Here is a 22,410-nt window from a genome sequence, read left to right as displayed (position 1 = left end):
CATATGGTGAACTACTCAGAGCTAAAAGAAATAGTTCAGATGATTCTAAGTTCAGATCAGTGGACAAATCTATGGGCAATCATTTTTCTAGTGAGCAGCTACTCACAAAAAATGATAGAGCATGCCTATGCTCGGGAGGATAGCTCAGAGGCAACATGCTCGCCTTGGAAGCAGGACGACATGAGCAACAGAGGTTCGATCCCCGGGTCCGTGCTTTGAAACCTCTGGGAATTAAGCACATTATAAATAACCGATTATATCATATAAAAAAACTCAGCGAAAGACTAGACAAGATTTGCTTAATACTAAAGAAACAAGAGTTAGTAAACCTAATATGATCAGGTTTATCACCCAATATAATGTGCAAGCAACCAAAATTAAACAAATAATTAGCAAACATTGGTCAATCTTGAAAAATGACAAAGCCTTATCAAAGTCTTAGCAAAGAGTCCACAAATCAGATACTCTAAAGCCCCATCTTGAAAGGATAAATTACGCCCTAGTATGCTAAAAGGAGGGGCAGAACAAAAATACCTACCACGGCCTCTTAACTTTAGGCGTAACAATGGCTTCCTGCCTTGCCATAAGTGTAAAGTGTATAACTTGGCCTTAAAGGGTAATAGTGTAGAATTTAAAGATCACCAAATATGGCACATAGAACAAACCATCACTTGTAAAAAAACAAATTGTGTAGTCTACCACATAGACTGTCCTTGCAAGATGAGCTATATCGGATCTACCACAATACCTCTTAAACTACGAATTTTGCAACACTATACAGCTATTAAAAACCTGGATACCAATTATCCCTTAGCAGTCCATTTTAAAAATAAACATAACTGTGATGTCTCCCTATTGAGGTTTGTTGCATTAGCCCATGTCAAGGCGCACAGGTGCAAAGGAGAGAGAGAAATACTATTGAGATGCCTAGAGTCTAGACTCATCATCAAGATGGAAACGTTGAAACACAAGAACCATAACAGTGATGAAGAACTGTATGTCTTTTTAAGATTTGGCCCTCATTACAAGTTTGACAGTCTGGAATCCGGTTTTACTGTGAAGGCAGTGATACCGTTTTCGCGACGGCAAGCTTCCGGAAGTAAGGTGTGATTATGGTTTGTCGGTCATGCTCCCCAGACCATTGAGGAAACGGTGTCACTGCCGTAACGGAAACACCTACGGAGACAGATGCACCAGGTACAATGGTAGCGGTTCATCCGTTTCTGCCACGTTCGTACTGGATACGGAAATAACAGTGCCGGAAACACAGTGATTGCGAAAACCAGAAAGAGAGCGGTGGACATTACTTAAACCGCAATCCACTGCAATCCTCAGTAACCACAAGGCCTACAGCTCCTGTGACTGCTGACTTACAACAACTGAGATGAAATCAAGGATTTGGCCGACCCGCCAGCGCAAACCCCGCTTCAGCGAGGTGGAACTGACAGTGCTCGTTGCAGCGCTGCTGTTCAGTGCAGATCAAAGGCGCAGCCCACAGCAGAAGCGTAAGGAGATCTGGTCAGATGCTGCACAGAAATGCACATCAGTTGGTGACACAGTCCGCACGGTGAAGGACAGCCACAAACGGTGGGACGATCTGCGGCTGCGTGTCCATAACCTGATGGCAGCACACAGGAAGAACAGCACTGGCACAGGAGGGGGACCACATTCCCCACTGAAGCTCCAGACCTGGGAGGAGAGGTGCAGCAGCATCATGAACCATGGGGGGATTGAGGGAGTCTGTCAATTAGAGGTCAGTAAGTGCATAGCCATGAGTTCAAATTATGGAAGACCAGTCCCCCCAGCCAGGGCCTAGAGGCACACAACACTCCACTATTGCCCCCCCACACCCCTGCAAGGGCCTAGAGGCACACAACACATCCACCATTGACCCTCCCCCTCAGCCAGGGCCCAGAGGCACACAACACATCCACCATTGACCCACCCCAGCCATGGTCTAGAGGCACACAACACATCCTCCATTGACCCCCCCCAAGTGTAGGCCCAGAGGTACACAACACATCCACCATTGCCCCCCCCCAGCCAAGGGCCGCAGGCACACAACATCCACCATTGACCCCCCACCAGGGCCCAGAGGAACACAACACACCCACCATTGACCCCCCCTCCTCCAGCCAGTGCCCAGAGGCACACACCACATCCACCATTGACCCCCCCAGCAAGAGCCCAGAGGCACACAACACATCCAACATTGACCGCACCACACAGAACACCCCCATGTGACAACACCACCATGACAAACAGACGGCGTGCAACTGTGTGCAAGCCGTGATCTACACACCTGAGTGCATCACCCATCAATGTGTGTACTTGCAAGTGGACGAAGTATGAGGAGTGCGTTGCATGTGACTGCCCCATTCACATCCTGTCACACGACTTACAGCATGCCCTACATTCCCCCACATGCACATCAACCGACAGTGACTCGGCACAACAGCCAATGGCAGGTGGGACTGCACGAGGACGTCGACAAGGAAATCCCTGGACGCCACTGCAGGCAAGCATCTGTCATGGTGACGGTGCACGACGACACGGACATCACCATCCCTGCTGCGCCTGAAAGACCAAAGAAATATTGAGGCTTAGTACCACAAAGGAAATACGCCAATCACGGGTTGAAAAGATACAAGTATCTTTTATTTCTGTACAGTCAATGCAAAACAGATAGCTATCTGGCTCCCAACACCTCACAGTGTGTACCAACAGAAACAGTGAGGGGTGAGAGTGCTGGACATCTAAACACAGACATATTTATACCATTTTTGAAACATTGGCGCTCATTACGATACTGGCGCTAAACCATGGCGGTATTAGCACCATGGTTGGTGCCGGTATCGTAACGAGTCCACCAATGTTCAATGGGGAATTACCACCCCATTCCAAGGTTAGCGGGGCGGTAATTCCCCATTGAACATTGGCCCTTCCCCATTCCCATTTTTGCCCCATAGGGCTCAATGGGACTGGGGAAGGCGCTAAGTACGGTACTGCAAATTGTGGTACCGTACTTAGCACCAAGGTCCCTTTGCGGGTCCCTACTTTAACGGCTGGTCTAGACCAGTCGTTCAGCTCGGGTCCCGCAAAGGGACCTCGTAGTAAGGCGCTAAGTGTTTAACGTCGCCGCAGCCTTTTACGGTGCCGTTAAACACTTAGCGCCAGGGTCCTAATGAGGGCCATTGTCCAGCCTCCCTCCAAGCTAATAAGTTACTGGCTAGAGTTCATGCCCAGTTCACATGCCAAATATTACAATATTGTACAAGGAATTAAACAAGTTTTCATGTCCATGGAGTTACAATGATGCTTGTTGGTTCTCTGATCCACAGTAAACCTTGCTCCAATAATCGCTACAATGCAGTTCAGTCAGACCACACGATCTCAGTTTGTTTTCCATTGTCTCATTGTTTATATGAGGATGAGGCTTGTGAGCGCAGACAACACTTGGATGGCAGTTCAATCGAGTCACAAGGTTTCTTTACATTGGTCAAACAGTCTGCTCTCGGTCAGCCTGAACATCAACAGAACTCAAAGGTCGTTCAGCTCAGCTGCAAGTTGAAAACACGGTCCACCATTTTAGAACATGAAACAAGAGTTGAAATGAAAATGGCGGATGATTCATAAAATGGGAGCGACATCGATCGAAAAGCAGAACATTTCAGATGAGGTTTTCTGTGTAACGCGAAAGGGCTTAGGCCAATATTCATAATAAGGCGGTAATATATGAATACAATTTAACAAACCCTCATTTTGGCCTAAGCCAAGAGCATTACTCAAACATTCGCTTTACTCAAAACCCCACGCCTCAATGTCCGTACATCCTGAATCACATTCTTCGGAAATATGAATCGCCATGAGTTCCTTGATAGTGATATCTTTCATTACAAAAGCATTAGCAGTTTCCCTGGGTGCATGTACCTTTGGTCCTAATGTACCTATAATTTGCTCCCCAGACCATTGAGGAAACGGTGTCACTGCCGTAACGGAAACACCTAGGGAGACAGATGCACCAGGTACAATGGTAGCGGTTCATCCGTTTCTGCCACGTTCGTACCGGATACAGAAATAACAGTGCCGGAAACACAGTGATTGCGAAAACCAGAAAGAGAGCGGTGGACATTACTTAAACCGCAATACACTGCAATCCTCAGTAACCACAAGGCCTACAGCTCCTGTGACTGCTGACTTACAACAACTGAGATGACATCAAGGATTTCAGCGACCCGCCAGCGCAAACCCCGCTTCAGCGAGGTGGAACTGACAGTGCTCGTTGCAGCGCTGCTGTTCAGTGCAGATCAAAGGCGCAGCCCACAGCAGAAGCGTAAGGAGATCTGGTCAGCCGCTGCACAGAAATGCACATCAGTTGGTGACACAGTCCGCACGGTGAAGGACAGCCACAAACGGTGGGACGATCTGCGGCTGCGTGTCCATAACCTGATGGCAGCACACAGGAAGAACAGCACTGGCACAGGAGGGGGGCCACATTCCCCACTGAAGCTCCAGACCTGGGAGGAGAGGTGCAGCAGCATCATGAACCATGAGGGGATTGAGGGAGTCTGTCAATTAGAGGTCAGTAAGTGCATAGCCATGAGTTCAAATTATGGAAGACCAGTCCCCCCAGCCAGGGCCTAGAGGCACACAACACTCCACTATTGCCCCCCCACACCCCTGCAAGGGCCTAGAGGCACACAACACATCCACCATTGACCCTCCCCTCAGCCAGGGCCCAGAGGCACACAACACATCCTCCATTGACCCCCCCCCCAAGTCAAGGCCCTGAGGTACACAACACATCCACCATTGACCCCCCCCAGCCAAGGGCCGCAGGCACACAACATCCACCATTGACCCCCCACCAGGGCCCAGAGGCACACAACACACCCACCATTGACCCCCCCTCCTCCAGCCAGTGCCCAGAGGCACACACCACATCCACCATTGACCCCCCCAGCAAGAGCCCAGAGGCACACAACACATCCAACATTGACCGCACCAAACACAACACCCCCATGTGACAACACCACCATGACAAACAGACGGCGTGCAACTGTGTGCAAGCCGTGATCTACACACCTGAGTGCATCACCCATCAATGTGTGTACTTGCAAGTGGACGAAGTATGAGGAGTGCGTTGCATGTGACTGCCCCATTCACATCCTGTCACATGACTTACTGCATGCCCTACATTCCCCCACATGCACATCAACCGACAGTGACTCGGCACAACAGCCAATGGCAGGTGGGACTGCACGAGGACGTCGACAAGGAAATCCCTGGACGCCACTGCAGGCAAGCATCTGTCATGGTGACGGTGCACGACGACACGGACATCACCATCCCTGCTGCGCCTGAAAGACCAAAGAAATATTGAGGCTTAGTACCACAAAGGAAATACGCCAATCACGGGTTGAAAAGATACAAGTATCTTTTATTTCTGTACAGTCAATGCAAAACAGATAGCTATCTGGCTCCCAACACCTCACAGTGTGTACCAACAGAAACAGTGAGGGGTGAGAGTGCTGGACATCTAAACACAGACATATTTATACCATTTTTGAAACATTGGCGCTCATTACGATACTGGCGCTAAACCATGGCGGTATTAGCACCATGGTTGGTGCCGGTATCGTAACGAGTCCACCAATGTTCAATGGGGAATTACCACCCCATTCCAAGGTTAGCGGGGCGGTAATTCCCCATTGAACATTGGCCCTTCCCCATTCCCATTTTTGCCCCATAGGGCTCAATGGGACTGGGGAAGGCGCTAAGTACGGTACCGCAAATTGTGGTACCGTACTTAGCACCAAGGTCCCTTTGCGGGTCCCTACTTTAACGGCTGGTCTAGACCAGTCGTTCAGCTCGGGTCCCGCAAAGGGACCTCGTAGTAAGGCGCTAAATGTTTAACGTTGCCGCAGCCTTTTACGGTGCCGTTAAACACTTAGCGCCAGGGTCCTAATGAGGGCCATTGTCCAGCCTCCCTCCAAGCTAATAAGTTACTGGCTAGAGTTCATGCCCAGTTCACATGCCAAATATTACAATATTGTACAAGGAATTAAACAAGTTTTCATGTCCATGGAGTTACAATGATGCTTGTTGGTTCTCTGATCCACAGTAAGCCTTGCTCCAATAATCGCTACAATGCAGTTCGGTCAGACCACACGATCTCAGTTTGTTTTCCATTGTCTCATTATTTATATGACGATGAGGCTTGTGAGCGCAGACAACACTTGGATGGCAGTTCAATCGAGTCACAAGGTTTCTTTACATTGGTTAAACAGTCTGCTCTCGGTCAGCCTGAACATCAACAGAACTCAAAGGTCGTTCAGCTCAGCTGCAAGTTGAAAACACGGTCCACCATTTTAGAACATGAAACAAGAGTTGAAATCAAAATGGCGGATGATTCATGAAATGGGAGCGACATCGATCGAAAAGCAGAACATTTCAGATGAGGTTTTCTGTGTAACGCGAAAGGGCTTAGGCCAATATTCATAATAAGGCGGTAATATATGAATACAGTTTAACAAACCCTCATTTTGGCCTAAGCCAAGAGCATTACTCAAACATTCGCTTTACTCAAAACCCCACGCCTCAATGTCCGTACATCCTGAATCACATTCTTCGGAAATATGAATCGCCATGAGTTCCTTGATAGTGATATCTTTCATTACAAAAGCATTAGCAGTTTCCCTGGGTGCATGTACCTTTGGTCCTAATGTACTTATAATTTGCGCACAACATCCTCCTAACATCGAACATATGGCAGGAAGACATTGTACACAACAACAACAAAACAATAGAACCCCAAGATCTACCACTAAGATTAAAAAGAGCTTCCACACCCATGAATGTAGAACGTCCCAAAACCAAAACCAAGCAATAAGATCCCAGTTTGCCTCAGGGACATGTACTTCCGTACTCAAGATATGCATATTTTGTATTGCCTTGAATATAGTAGGGGATGAGTCAAGTTCAAAAACACAGAAAGCAGATCCCACCAATGTACATACCCCACCACGCTCGTCTAGGATGACGTCTCACACCATCCTATTCTGAAGGGCCACTAATCTGATTGCTTTTTGTTCCAGCATCATGTTGTATAGTTTAGCGGTGGTTCTGTTGATGGTTTTCTCCAATATTCTTGCTAGTCTCCAAATATCCTCAGAGTTCATTATCTGTCCCCAAAATGGCAAAAAGGATTTTGCCACATAACCCATTACCTGTGAAGGAGTATCACCATTCTCGTCCCACCTTGGATGAGCCCTAGAGACGCTAGCCACATATACCCCTGGTAACAAGATACCCAAATAACAAGTACCCTGCCAATCTCTAGGTAATCAAGGATAAGCGTTGTTGCCACAGACAAAGTAAACAGGATCACCTACATACAAAGGTCTGTCCTCACTAGTTAGGTTTGCAATGTTGGTGCAACCCTCGAATGTACCCATTGGCTGAGACCCATCCCTTTGTATACAGAAGGAAACAGAGTTGGGGCTATGATTGATAGTATAGGAAGGAGGCATGGCATCCTGGTTGCCTACAGGAGCCATCTTGAAAGAAATTAGCGATTGAAAATGTCTAGAAAGTCTATCGGAAGGCCTAATAGAAGTAACATTGAGTTTGCTCCTAATCGCCAAAAGGGAACATCCCAAAGGTGTCAGGACTCGTTTTTTGAATTTATTCAGATTAGTCCCATCGAAGTTCCCAGAAATACTGTCATTCCAACGATCAAAGAATAGTGTCCTCAGTGAGGCGTAGCATGCAGTAGTCAAAGGAAGAGGATGAATATACCAGCCCAACCCTTTTTCCCCGTGTTGTGGCAAATGTGAACACACCCAGCAATTCGTTTAGAATCGAATGGGTCGCATTCATGATTAATAGGAGAGTGTTATTGTGATAATAATGAAGAAGGTAGTTGCACTTATTCCTTCATGCGCCAGTTTTAGTTAAATGTAAAAAAGAAGGGACTCCACTCAATTGGAATGTAGTAATTGTGAATTAGTATTATTTAGAACAAGTGCCCTTTGTGATAACACATGTTTCAACGGTCTGCGCCGTCTTTCTCAAATCAGGGCTGTCTTCTTCCCTCCTTTGACAGGAGATAGCCTAAATAGGCGACCTCCTGTCGACAATATTGAAACTTTTTCAATGAAGCCTTATGCCCATGCTCTGCTAGGTGGATAAGCAGCAACACGGTGCCCTCCTTGCAAGCAATTTCTGAGTCTGCAGCTAAAAGAAGATCCTCAACATACTGTAACAATGTACAAGTGGAGGACAACTCAAGTTTACCGAGCTAAATGCTTGGACTCTCAGTGTACCCTTGTGGCACACGAGTGAATGTAAATGAGCGTCCCCCTAGGGTTAACACAAACAAGTATCTACTGTCAACGTGTACAGGAATGCTAAAGAAAGAATTCTTTAGATCCACAACACTAAAATGAGTAGCTGAAGCTGGAATCATTGTTAATATAGTGGTCACATCAGGCACAATTGGAAATTGTGGAGTAACAATCTTATTTATATCAAGCAAATCAATAATAAAATGGAAAGGAATTGCATTATCCCCTTTCTTATACACCGGTAGAATCGGACTATTGCACAAACTTCCTGCAATTTCCTCAATCACTACTCGATGTACAAAATCGTAAACTATACTCTTTAAAGCTTGCTCACCGTCAACTGAAATCTTATACTGTGAAATACGTGTCAATTTAACACCTGGTTTCAAAACAATTTTAACAGGTTCAATTTGAAAAATACCAACATCATTATCATTAACTGCCCATAAACATGCCGGAACCTCATCCAATTCAGTCGGTAAAGGCCTAGTCAAAAATTGTGGAACAGAAGTTCGTTGAGGTGAAATCGTCAAATGCACTCCATCCGGAGAACAGTGAATTACTGCATTCAATTCTTTCAAGAGATTCAACCCCAACAAATGTTCGCCACAATTCGTCATCAAAAGAAATGGACATGAATTGGTGAATGGCCCCAGTGAAATCGGTACCGGCTGACAGACCGGACTAACCACTGGCATACCAGAGAACCCTACAGAAATGTTATTCTGCCCTGACAGTGGAATATCTGAAACCCGTGAATGATCGACGGAACACTTCTATGCTCCTGTATCTATCAAAAATAGATGCTTCCTATTCCCACCTTCATTTCTACGTAGGGCCCTTTCTGGTCGACAGGAATAGGCACTGGTTCCAGACCCTGCTTAGGGCTGTCCTAACGGAACAATATATCATCAAATGCAAGATCCTCAGAAAGATAGACAGTCGAAGGATTATCAAAAATATTCCTATTATCAACACTATGTTGCTGACTATCCTGTGAGAGTGACTGTGGATTCTGAGTGAACTGACTTCTACTAGGACCCCCTATCCCAGGACGGCCTCTGAATCGTCTACCCATGGTACCATATGTGTTATTTGATCTCTGCTGAAGGATCGGGCATTGTGCTCGCCAATGACCTTCTTGTCTGCAATAAGGACATCGGTTCATGTGTACAGTACCCATCTGCGCATTACTCTGTGGAGCAAACTGACCCCTAAACTGTGTACTTCAACTTCTAGTCCCCCTTACTATCTGCTGCAACAATACTTTGATTTTCAACTCTCCCTTCTTCTTTTCTATTCTCTCTTTTTCAGTATTGACTCTATTTTCATAATACTGAGCCATATGCAATACTTCCGACTGCAATTAAGCTTGCCAGGCACTTTCGGAAGTCATCATTTGTGATTGGATATCAGGCAACAATCCTTAATGGAAACATGTTTCCATTAACAGCCTCTTTCCTGACTCTGTGCTTAAGTCCTGACTGCTGAAATCTGAAAATACTTGTTCAAACCGATTTAAAAATTTGGTAGCACCTTCAGATTTCGCCTGGGTGCAAGCAGTAAGCTTGTCCCAAACTATTCTTCTCTCTGGAACTAGAGTCTTCAGTTTTGTTACTATTCTGTCTGGCAGTGTCAGTATCACCTGTGGCGGTTTCTCACCAGCTTTCCTTTCTCCATCTATCTGTACCAAGTTAAGCCATGTGTCACCCAGTCCTGCCTGATCGTCTACAGTTCTAATCAGTTTCCATAAATCAGCAGGTAGGATCACAGGGAACAACAAGTCTATGGGCCTCATCACGACTTCGGCGGTAACCATGCTGGGTTCTGTGATGCTCAGATTCATGGCAGGGACATGTTCCAATCAATGTGATGTACATGTGTTCAGATGTTGTGGGTTACTCCGGCATTGTGATGTGATGGGCAGATCTGCATCAGGCAGACACAGATCACTGCAAAGATGTGGCCACTGCGCACAGCACGTGATGTGCCCATCGTGTGCATGGCAGTAGCAAAGGTACGTCGGGCGGGGGTGGCACTCACATCCTCATGTTGCATTTGCATGTAGTGCCACCCCATGGCTAGGGTGTACATGGAGATAGACAGGGCTTCTTTTTGTATGACATGGCATGGTGCAACGATCACGTCGCTGCAGTGAGCTGTGTGAATTCTGGTGCTTGTCTATTGGTGCATGTCTATTCCCCCGCCCCAATACGCAGGGGTCATACACTGGGAGTTCTGCTGGCCCAGCTGCCTGGGACACTGTGGGCCTTGACTATCCCCACCCAATACACAGGCGTCATGCACTGGCAGTTCCGCTGGCACAGCTGCCTGGGACACTGCGGGCCTTGACTATTCCCCCCCTCATACACATGGGTCATGCATTGGCAGTTCTGCTGGCCCAGCTGCCTGGGGCACTATGGGCCTTGACTATTCTGACCCCTATATACAGGGGTCATGCACTGGCAGTTCCGCTGGCCCAGCTGCCTCGGACACTGGGACACTGTGGGCCTTGACTATCCCCCCCAATGCACAGGTGTCATGCACTGGCAGTTCCGCTGGCTCAGCTGCCTGGGACACTGTGGGCCTTGACTATTCCCCCCCTCATACACATGGGTCATGCATGGGCAGTTCTGCTGGCCCAGCTGCCTGGGACACTGTGGGCCTTGACTATTCCGACCCCAATACACAGGGGTCATGCACTGGCAGTTCTGCTGGCCCAGCTGCCTGGGACACTGTGGGCCTTGACAATTCCCCCCCAATACACAGGGGTCATGCACTGGCAGTTGTACTCACCCAACAGCCATGTGTTCTGTCCCGCATAACGTCCATGTAATGTGGCAATGTAGAATTCCGCAAGACCATCGAGTCGTGTGTGGACCCCAGGAAACATGCACAGCAATACGTGATGACTTGTTGGGCATCACAAACCATCTGGACGTTCATTGAGTGGAATTTCTTCTGATTGTGGTGCACCGCCTCAATTGCAGGTCTGACAGTCAACTCCACGTGCGTGCAATCTAATGCGCCTATGCAATTGGGCAGGCCGGCAGTGACATGGAAGGCCACTTTGGTGGCAATGACCTGGGCAGGGGTACGGGTAGGGCAATGTGCTCTGATGCATGTCACAGCAGCGCATCCAGTATCTGGATCAGCATCCTGGAAAAACAGGGTTGTGACAGCCCGTGCAGATCCACAACAATGTGCTGATAGGTTCCGGTGGTGAGGAAATGCAGTACGGAGACCACTTTCAGCAGGGGGGGGGATTGCAGTCTGGATGCCGATGCGGCTGCTGTTGTCCTCTTGAATGAGAGTGACTTGGATATGATTGAGGCCCTGTCAAGTCGGTATAATGTATGTATCTGACTTGGGGTCAGGTTCCAGGGTGAGGCCCTGATGCAGGGTATTGTTGGCTGGCTGCGGGGTGGTACCTGCTGCACATTGATGTTTTGGATAGCCACCGGGTTCCTGATTTGCATCCTGCGCCTAGGCCGCCTCCTCCTCTGCCTCAGTGCTCCTTCAATGTACACTACAGCTTGCAGGTTCCCTATCCCAATTGCTGCTAGGGCGGCTGACAGCATGTTTGTGTTAGAAGGTGGCTTGGGTGTGAGTGTGGCCCTTTTGTAGGCTCTCAGTGGCCTATGATCTGCAGCTGGCCTGATTTCGCACACCTTGGGCCTGTTTCAGCTCACCTGCCGCTGTTTAACGCCATGTCCGCAGTACAGGCGGTACTGACACAGTGTTCACCATGGTTATGACAGTATTTCCTTGTCCGTGCCACTCGTAATGTGCCCGGTGTTGCACATTGCTGGTGATTGATCCCGCTGTTTATGTGCACAGGGCTACCGGGTGCGTTGACACCAAAGGTGTCGCTTTACAGAGATGGTGTTTCCGGCATCGCGGGTCAGAATGAGTCGGTCTGGTAAACGGTGCCGGTACGGGTTTAACGGCACAGTTCAATCCGGACCGGCTGATTTGTAATGAGGCCCATAATGTCATCTCTGATTGCTGATATCATCATTTGGTCCACAAATCACAGGTTTATTTTTGCACTAGTATTAAGCAATAGTGTGAATGGATTTGTAGACATTTCACATGTATATATTTGAATCTATGAGTGCTCATCACAAACACGCTTTGTCCCGCTTGGGCTTTATAATTGCACATATATGTGATTGCATTAATTCTGTAGCCGATATATGAATTCACGGGCCTGTACTTACAATATCTATCAGCGCTATATGTGAGTGCTCTATGGGGTGCACATATATGTCTTCGGTCCATATAACGTAATCTAGTAACTTAACATCATTTCTGATTTCTACTTTAGGTGTGGTTAATATACAAGTCAATCTACCATTTTTGATGAGCACTAACTTGGCATTCATTTGAAGGTTTATGGTTCGTACATCTGAATTACTGGTAAAAGGTTTATGAATGTATCCCTCAGGCACTAACCAACTACTATTCCTCGAAAATGTGTGTAACATTTATTTGCAATTTTTGCACTTTTGACCATACCGCGAATAAGCACAGTCCTTAAAAATGTGGCTAAAACTCGTTTTGCACATTGTACTAGTTTATCATGTTTTTCATGTAATAGAATTATGTACTAATTGTAGCTGCCACACAAGCACTTTACTCGATACATTTAAAGCAATGTAAATAGAAATAACAACAACAAACCTCGTGCATACACAATCCTAGTAATATAATATAGTACAATGTGTAAGTGTGCATTTATAGTTTACATGAAGCATTAGCACTTGAAAGTGACTATAGAGTATAATTTGACTAGTCCAAAATGGCCACTTGATTTTAGTGAAATTTAACGTGTCATAGTGATTATCACAAGACTATCATGTGATGACTTTCTGCACGTTAGGATTGCCGTTTGAATACAGAAACCGAGTCATTTTATTTTTAACAGCAGCCTGAGAAAGTCTGTAAGAGGAAGGAACGTGTGGCGATTTTTAAACCGTGTTTATGGGTACAATTACTTGCCGACAGCTGACACCTCCTCCAGCTTGACCCGCTGCATGGAGGCCTCTAACTTGAGGTGTTGTCTGGATGGGTCCATGACGGAGGCCTGCACCTCTGTTAGCTCCTGGGCATGGCCAACGTCTAGGATCCGTTCGAGGGTTAGCGCTGGGTCCCTCAGGACTTGCTTGCGCAGCTTTGAAGAACTGCAGCCGTAGATGATCTGCGCCCTGATCTCATCCTCCTCAAAATTACCCAGGGCACAGGACAGTGCAATGCGGTGCAGCTTCCCATGAAATGCATTGAGGCTTTCCCCTTCCTCTTGCCTCGCGCACCTCATCCTGAACCGTTCGTAGTCCCTGTTGACCATGGGTCAGAAATATTCGTTCAGGGCAGCGATGGCTGCATCATAGTTCTGATTTGCGGCCCTTAATGTCTTGAATAGCCTCTGAACAGCCAGTCCAGCGGAGTACAGGAGGGTTGGGCGTTTGGCTGTGTCCTTGATCTCCACTGCCTCAAAGTACAGCTCCAGGTTCTCTACCCAGGCTGTCCATCAGGGTCCCAAACTGGCAGGCGAACCCACCACGTCAAAGTGATGTAGTGGCGCAAGCTCTCCTCGATATACCCCCTCATTGTTGTCGTCCGTCATGATGAACACTGGGCGGGATGCCGGATGTGACCACTGCTGATGAGGCCTAAGGTGTGTTCAGTCAACGGGCCTCAGGTGACCCTCTTTTCGACCATCTTGTGAAGGCGCACAAGCACTCCTTGAGGAGCCGCTACCTTCAGTTGGCAAGTGACTGGGGAGGAAAACACAGCAACCGTACCTTTCTGTTGTGTCTTATGAGCAGGGGACTCTCAGTAGGAGGGCACGCCTCTTTTTATTGTTGGCATGTCACCGGCCTGATCAAGTTGTATGTCATTTCACCAGGCGGCTGGGTTCGGATGTGTTCATCTGCCCTTTCCAGGGCAATCTCCCGCTGTTCCCCACTTCAGGGAGCCCACTGGAGGGTTGGTCCCACCCCTTTCCTTTGTTCCGGGGCTGCAGCACACCTCTCCACGGCTTCCTCAGCAGCTGATGGATGTTTATTCAGCCGCTGCACTTCCACGCGGCAGACAAACATGTGGCTTCCTCTTCTGGCCGGTTGTCACGTGTGGCCCACGGGATTCACCACCGAAGGCCCGGTTGTCTGGGCCACGCCTCCTTCCTTTGTCTCTGGGCTTATGAGGCGACTGCACGCCCCCTCCCCGGCTGGGCTGGGCCGAACACTGTTTCTCGCTTAGCAAGTCCGGGCCTCGATGGTGGCACACCCGCCGGCCTCCGCTTCAGGCGGGCTATTGGTAGTGTTACCACCACGGGCCCGAGTCTCCCGGCTTGGCCCCCTTTCACGTTCCGGGCCGTGGTCACCCCGCGGCTCCTGCCATGCGGCAGCCGCTGGCCCAGAACTGAGCCGCTCCTGCAGGCACCAGGTGATTCGTGCCTTAGCAGCGGCATGAGGTCTCTAGGCCACCCGCAAGAGGCCAGACACTTCCTCCTTCCCCCATGGCCGGTGCCGCAGGATTAATGGCTTCCACAGGCTCACGGCAACCCACACACGCACCGTGCGCAGGGCCCGACCGCCCTCGTCGCCAATGTGATGGCCCGCCCTCTGTCACCGGGGCGGGCGACACCAGGTGTCGGGACCGCCCGACATGGGTCCTTTGGGGGCTGCGCTCATACAGCTCACCCACTGCAGAGGTCACCCTGCCCCGTCCGGGTCACCAGACAGATGCCTCAGCTGGGGGCTCCCAGCACACTGCAGCCAGGCCTTGGGGGCACCTCAGCCATGCCGGCACATGCAGGCCACGAACATGTGGCAAACCCAATCCCCAGTAATGACACAGACATGAGTTGCCGCTTCCTGGGGCATTGCTGCACTGACTAGTGCGTGCCAGCGGAGCCCCTTTTATTAGAGAGGCATCATGACGATGTCATGACGTTCTCTCGCATCCCAGCACTAGGCCCACACACAACAAGTACTATCATGGCTTTAAAACCAACGATTCCACTTTTTTTCAAAATTCGAGTGCTGGTGTCTTTCCTTCTCTACAACATGAACCCATCACATTGGACTTCAATGGATTATTGTTTTGTTGGATCACTTTTTCATTGAGCTATCTAAGAGTGGCTTTCTCTTAAACCCCAGTCACCCACTGCAGCTTAAAGCAGGCAGAGACTTAAGCCATGCTTCTGTGAGATGTATATATATCAATCCTCAACCGGCGCAGCAACACAGGGAGCCTCTAGTCGCACCCCTAGTTGCCTCAAATTCCAAACATAATCGTAGTCACCAGGGTCCAAAAAAGGATTAATATACCTTTATTTGTTTGTTTATTTATTTTGTATAGCGCTCCTGACCCAAGGGTATATGGGCCCTTAAACATGTGGTTACAGGCAAAGGTAAGGAACATTAGTACAGTTGTACAGCATATGTAAAGTTGGCAAGAAAGCAGTCATTACAGATTTAGTAGCCAGCAGACATAGTAAAGGATACATTCATACATTAGGCATAGATACATAGTTGGTTATTTATTGAGTAACCAAGTGATAACCTTAGTTCTGAATGGTTGGAAGGTGGGGGTGCATTTGATAACCAGTGGAATGGTGTTCCACAGTTGAGAGGCTAGAACTGGGAAGCTTGATCCACCGGCTCTTTTAAGGGAATATTTGGGCACCGTCAGTTGTAATGTATTAGAGGATCTAGTGGTTCTAGTATTCTGTCTAAATGTGAATTTATTGGTTAGATAAGGTGGGGCTAGGTGGTTGAGAGCTTTGCAGGTGAGGCAGATGGTTTTTAGGTCTATTTTTTGTTGGATGGAGAGCCATTTGCATGACATTCTTGTGGCCGAGATATGTTCTCTTCTGAGAATATTTAGGACAGCACTGAGTGTATTGTTTTGTAGAACTTGCAATTTATTGATTACCGTTTTGTTGGCACCTACATAAAGGCTGTTACAGTAATCCAGTTTGGATTGTATAAGTGCTCTGGCTAAAGTGAGGCAGTTGTTGGGGGAGATCAGAGGTCTGCAGGCCCTAATTAATTTGCCAGTGTAGGCAGTGGCTGAGGCGGTCATATTAATTTGTTTGGCGAGGTTGGTATTAGTGTCTAGGTAGAAGCCAAGGGTTTTTACACTTTTGGCGATGGGAATAGTGTTCCCGTCGATGGTGAAGCTGGTGTAGTTGGGGCTGAGTTTTCCAGATGGTATTAGGTGAGCCGACAATGAGCAGTTCGGTCTTGTCATCTTTCAGGAAGAGGCCGTGTGTGGCCATCCATGCCTGAATGATGGAGAAGACATCACTGATCCGGTTGGCGTCCGAGTTGTAATTACAGGATAAGGTGAGGAGTATCTGGGTGTCATCTGCGTAATTAGTGTAGGTGACACCCAGATGGTCCAGCTTGTCAAATAGGGGCTTTGTAAATATATTATACAAAGTGGGTGAGACACAAGATACTTGTGGGACACCGCAAGTAATGGGGATAGGGTCGGCCACTGTTAGGGTTGAGAAGACCCGCATGGTCCTATTGTCCAGGAAGGATTGGATCCGTGTGACCGCAGAGTGGGAGAAGTGTGCTGCCGATGACAAGTGGTTGCATAAAATTTTGTGGTCAACCAAGTCAAAGGCAGCGGATAGGTCGAGGAGAAGAAGGATGGCAGCCCTACCTTTGTCTTTGAGTTCGTCTATCTGGCATTTGAGATCAACAAGGGCTGTTTCTGTCCCATGTTGAGGACGAAAGCCAGATTGGCGAGATCCTAGTAGTTGGTTAGTCTCAAGGTAATCCTGAATTTGTAAATAGGCCACTCTGTCAAGAATTTTTAGTAAGAATGGGACAGTGGTAATGGGTCTATAGTTCGTGGGTATATCTGGGTCAAGAGTTTGTTTTTTTAGCAGTGGTAGGACCCAGGATTTTTTCAGATTACTTGGGACCGTATTATTGGAGAAGGACAGGTTTATTAATTTGGTAATGAAGAGGGAGAGATCCCTGGCTGCATCTTTTATGATCTTTGCGGGGCAACTGTCCCCCTTACAGTTTGAGGGTTTCAAAGATGCTATAATTTTTTGTACTTCAGGTATGGTTACTTTTTTTAAAGTGAAGCCTGAGCTAGTGGCGGTGGGTGAAGGAAGGGTGGAACTGGAGGTAGGACCATGAGTGAGTTGTTGTTGTTTGTTTTCAATTTTTGTTTAGAGCCCTGAGATTTTGTTAGCAAGGGCATTCTGGATCTCTGTGCACCATGGTTTAACCTTAGTGCATGTGTCTGTGGGAGGAGTGGGGTTTTCTAGCTCCTTTAGGATGTTAAAGAGCTCCTTTGTGCTAGAGCCTGCCTGAGAGATCCTGGAAGTAAGAGATTCTTTCTTAGCGCGTATAATCTCATTTTTGTAGAGAGTGGAGATATTGGTGAGATTAGTTCTGTTAACTACTGAAGGCACTGATTTCCATAGCGATTCAAGTTTACTTTTTTGTTGTTGGAGAAGTTTGAGCTCCGGGGTGTACCATGTATTCAGGTGCGTTTTTGGTTTCCCTTTGCGCATTTTTAGTGGGGCAATGATGTCGATAGCTTTAGCCATGGAATCATTATAGACGTTGACCAGAAGTTTCAAGTCAGTTGTGGCTGGTAATGTGTTCAGAATAGGGGTCACCAGGGGTATTAAGGCTGCCGCTGGGATGTTGCTTGTTTTCCTAGTTGGGCAAGCCGGTGCAATAACAGGCCTTTTATGCACTTGGTTGCTAATATTAACGTCGAATGGGAGGAGGTGGTGATCCGTCCAGATGAGCTGAACAGGGTCATTCAGGGTGATGTTGCAATTAATGGCGGTTACCCAATCAAGGATTATGCCCTTCGAATGGGTGGGCTGGGAGCAGAGTTGTAGGAGGCCATGCTCCTCCAATGCCGTGGCCAGGGCAATGGCTGGGGTGTCAAGAGGGTCATTAAACCCAAGATTGAAGTCTCCAAGTATAATCATTTGTGCTGAAGGTTTGGAACTTTCGGCTACTATTGAGGTGATATCTTCCTCAAAAGAGCCAGGTGGGCCCGGGTGTCTGTAAATTAGATGCATCGTGATAGTGCTCTTAGGGGAAGTTTGTAATTTAACTGTGAAATGCTCACATGATTTGAAAGGAGGAGAGGAGGCTAGTCTAATATCAAGCGAGGACTTAAAGATGATAGCTACACCACCTCCTCGAGTGTTCGGTCTGTCTGCTCTGAGGATAGGGTAGTTATCGGGTATGGCTAGGGTAAGAGATGGTCCCTCTGCATCATGCAACCAAGTTTCGGTCACAGCGAGGAAGTCCAGGTTATTAGTCAGAATGATGTCGGCGACTTCTATGGAGTGGGCGACTAATGATCTAAAATTAAGAAGAGCTCCTTTTAGAGTAGGAGGGGTGGAATTGATGGCTGTTACAGTGTGATTGTTGGTCTGTCGGGTAGTTTATCTGGGCATTTGCTAGTTCTGTAGTGGGTTCTGGCACCAAGTCTATTGTTTCGATCGGTAGGGATAAGGGTAGTAGTGCGAGAGACGGTAAGGTCAGTAGTTATGGAGGGGCTGTGGTCGGGGTAGGGCAAGATGCTCTCATGACGGTAGAGTTCCGCTTGGAGCTATCTAAGTTCTTATTGGCTAGGACATCAGAGATGTGTGCGTGGCCATAGGTATGATATGCGGAATGTGGGACCGGAAGGAAGGCTGGTGTGGTAGGAAGGAATGGTGTGGGGCAGATGATAGGGTGATGTCTTGGGCAGGCAGGTCTTGCTAGACCATTATTATAGGCTATGTAGCTGTTACCAGTGCAAGGTATATTGCTTTGCATGACACGAAAAGGGAACATGATCACGGTGAGGCAAAGTAGCATAATAAGGATGCTAGGGCCGAGGCACCGTACAAAGGATTGGCGAATAAGGGACATCGGTGACATAGGGTAGTGCCTAATAGCAACAAGGTCAGAGGGTTAGGCTAGTATCAGGTTGTGGCTAAGTATCAGGCAAGCAGGGGTGCTGGTGAGTGAGGCACAGGTATATATAATAGGATCACCATACCCACAAAAGGACTGCGATGTCTAGGCTAGGCACAGATCAGGCAAGGTATAGTCTCTAAACTAGGTACATAGGCAGAGTATAGTAGGTTGGCTATGCACATATCAGGCACAAGTATATATAATGTGATCATCATATCCACAAAGGTTGGGAATTATTGTTTGAAATGTATAAAATCCATAATCCCAAAAAACCCAAAAGGTGTGGCGGCATGATGACGCATTTCACAACGATCCTGTTGCTTGTTCACATATATATATATATTAAAAAGTATTTGGACAGATACAGCGAGTACAGATACAGGGGATGGAAAGTGGACATGGCTGAAGACTGTGGCCACTAGCCATGGTCGAAGGCCATGACGTGTGAGCTGGAAGTGTTTAAAAATATCCAGTGGGCACAGCCGAAGGCCCTGGCTATTGGGCCCAAAGGAGAAGGGGAAAGTGTGATGTGGCCATGGCCGAAGGCGTTCCTGTTGCAAAGCCCATAAGCACATACATATAACAAGAGAAGGGAGTCACAATGACATACAAAATGGCATTATCGGGGTGTTAGTCTTAGCAGTGCGCAGAGGTGGTGGGAGTAATAGTTGCTTAGCTTGCCATAAATGGTGAATTTCTGGGGGTTTTCGGTTTGACTTGTAACCATTACGTCCCTTTAACAAAGATTTTTCACTGAATTTCATAGGTCTTTAATAGTGTAACTTAACCATAATGTCCCTTTAACAAAGTTTTTCTCTGAATTTGATAGGTTTTTACCAGTGTACCCTAATATCATACTCACCCCAATGTATCAGCATTTTCATCCAATCTAGAATGTTTCAAGCAGAAACAGTGCCATTCCCCACCTCCTAGTAACATTCAAACACTTCTATAAACTTTATATCACTTTTTACACTGTTTTTTGTATGCTGATGTTTGCGAATCTCTGGCATCATCACAGACTTCCTAAACAGCATCACGTGACCATGCGCATGCAGCATAATGACGTGTTCACGAATGGGGTCGTGCTTTGTGAACAGTTCGAAACTTAATTTCTAGGAAAATTTACCTTTGCGCAGCTCCTCGACCTATTGGTTTTCCATCTGAAATCCAGGATAGAGCATATGCCTGTACAAATATTAGCACAACTGCTAGTTAACTTCAAAAAAGACCTCAGCCATAGCCATCCCTCCTCCACAGGAGCCAACACCACCACCACCATGCCAGCTGTAGAGCCTGGACAACGGAAAAGCATAATCATGCAGAAAACAATCAAAAGTACCAGGAAGATGAGATAAGGAGTAAAGGAGAGAGAGGAGTCAAAGATGACCCAAGGTTTTTGACCTCACAGGATAGTGATGGTAGACGGCCCAAGGATGGCAGCCAGAGGGTAAAATGGAAACAGGGCACAGGTGTCCCAATAAGAAGGGTCTCCATTTTACTGCAATTGAAACAGAGACTCTTAGCCGCACACTATGCCTGATGACAGTTAGTCAATCAGTGATGAAAGACAGGGAGGAGAAAGTAGTAGAGGGAGGTTTCAAGGAAAACTGTGTTATCAGCATAACACTGGAAATGTGGAGAGAAGAACGAGATCAGGTGAGCCAGAGAGACGAGAAACATATTCATGAGCCACAGTGATAGATACAACCCTGGAGGATGCTGCAGGTAGAGACTGAGGTGGTGGAGAAGAAACAGCCCAGCTGCAGCTGGGAATTGTGGTTAGAGAGGGAAACAAGTCAGCCAGTCCAGTGCCCAGTCCATCTTGCTGAAGGAATAATGAGGCCATTTAATGAGGATAGAATAGTTGACCAGGTCAAAGGCAGGACAAAGATCGAGAAATACTATCCTCAATTGTACTATGATCATAAATACCACTTATGCTTCAATTATATCATTCCACCATACTACAAATATGGTATACTCCCCCTACAGTACCTATAATTACTGTACATATATTACTAAAGTGTTTGTTGCCAGTGGCCAGATTCCTTTGTGCATGGTCTGGCCACTGCCCACATCCACCACAATATAACCATACCATATAACAAGTAAGTACAATACACCTTCAAAGAACAAAAATGATCCAGAACCCCCTGCCATCTAAATAATATCTGCGGACAGCAAAATTGACAGCTGACTCTGCAGCACCTGCACACTGTTTTTTCACCTATAAAAACAGCTCCATATCAACTTTATGTCACTCGCTGTGTAAGCTAGTAAGATAGAGATTCTCCTCATTGGCACACCTGCACCCTCCTTTCCTGTCACTCTCTGGCCGGCCTCCCTTGGCTCTCTTCCTGCTCTTACCTGTGAGGCTACGAACCTCAGGGTCTTCTTCGACTCCACACTCTCTTTTTCTCCTCCCATTTCTGACGTCTCTAAGAAGTCAAACTACGAACTGCACCTCCTCAGAGGTATTCTTCCTTTCCTCTCCTTCGCCCAGAAGCACACTGTCTCTAGACCTCTGGTTCTCTCTAGGCTGGACTACTGCAACAGCCTCTTTCTAAATCTGCCTGCTTCTACTCTCCGCCCACTGCAACTCATCCAGAACAGGAATGAGAGACTTGTCCTTGGCCTCAAGCCCAGGTATCGTTTCTCTCCATCAACAAAATCTCTGCATTGGCTCCCAGTGGCTGCAAGGATTAAGTTCAAGACCCTCTGCATTGTCCACAAGGCCTTCTGGGGCCTGGGTCCACAATACCTCCAACTCTCTCTTCATAAATACCTTCCTACTCAAGCTCTTCACTCCTCCACCTCCAACTCCCTCGGGTTTAGTCGCTTCTCCAAGCAACAAGTTGGTGATAGATCTCTTTCATCGGCTGGGGCCTCCCTATGGAACAGCCTCCCTGCCTCACTGAAACTCGAGGAGAAACATCTCCAGTTCCAGAAGCACCTTAAAACCTTCCCCTCTGCTTCTGCCTTCTCTCTTCCTCTCCCCTGCTGATTTCCTGCTTGATACTGCACTGGTCACCTGGCTACCCTTTGATTTTGGGCCCAGGTCCCTGCCCATCCAGTTGCACACCTACACTGCC

Source organism: Ambystoma mexicanum, chromosome 4p (assembly GCF_040938575.1).
Source record: "Ambystoma mexicanum isolate Mex_15411 chromosome 4p, UKY_AmexF1_1, whole genome shotgun sequence".
Classification (NCBI taxonomy): Eukaryota; Metazoa; Chordata; class Amphibia; order Caudata; family Ambystomatidae; genus Ambystoma; species Ambystoma mexicanum.
Note: the sequence above shows the minus strand (reverse complement) of the source record.